Source organism: Mandrillus leucophaeus, unplaced genomic scaffold (assembly GCF_000951045.1).
Source record: "Mandrillus leucophaeus isolate KB7577 unplaced genomic scaffold, Mleu.le_1.0 Scaffold855, whole genome shotgun sequence".
Lineage (NCBI taxonomy): Eukaryota > Metazoa > Chordata > Mammalia > Primates > Cercopithecidae > Mandrillus > Mandrillus leucophaeus.
The window spans coordinates 218,289-218,654 of record NW_012109308.1 but is presented as its reverse complement, the minus strand read 5'-3'; the positions used below and the strand labels follow the sequence as shown (position 1 = coordinate 218,654).

The 366-nt window shown below is 51.6% G+C and overlaps 1 protein-coding gene across 8 annotated transcripts in view; it reads left to right on the top strand.

The window, feature by feature from the left end:
* Positions 1-366, top strand: part of KCNIP1 (Kv channel interacting protein 1) — a 392,942-nt gene that overhangs the window by 350,834 nt on the left and 41,742 nt on the right. The window lies entirely within an intron of this gene.

Here is a 366-nt window from a genome sequence, read left to right as displayed (position 1 = left end):
CAGAGCCATTCTCCGTGAAGCCCCAGTAAATGGGAGGGACCAAGTTTGTTTCAGTTTTCCTAAAATAACAACAAAACTGCATTTTCTTTGCCGTTGGTGGTCCCTAAAACTGTTAACATGGGTTCCCAATCTGGCACAATGTAGTCCATGCCTGCCTCCCACTCCTCTGGGCCTTGTTCCCTTCATCCCAACCTCCAGACACACCTGCCTCCTCTCATCTCTAGATGAGATATCTTCTTTCTCCAAGGGCTCCTTGTAGAGGAGGCTCCCTCTGCCCAGAACGCTCTCCCTCACTCCTCACCTGTCGGTCCCCTTCTCTTCCTTCCAGGCTCAGTGTCAAGGCCACCACAGAGAAGCCTTGTGGTT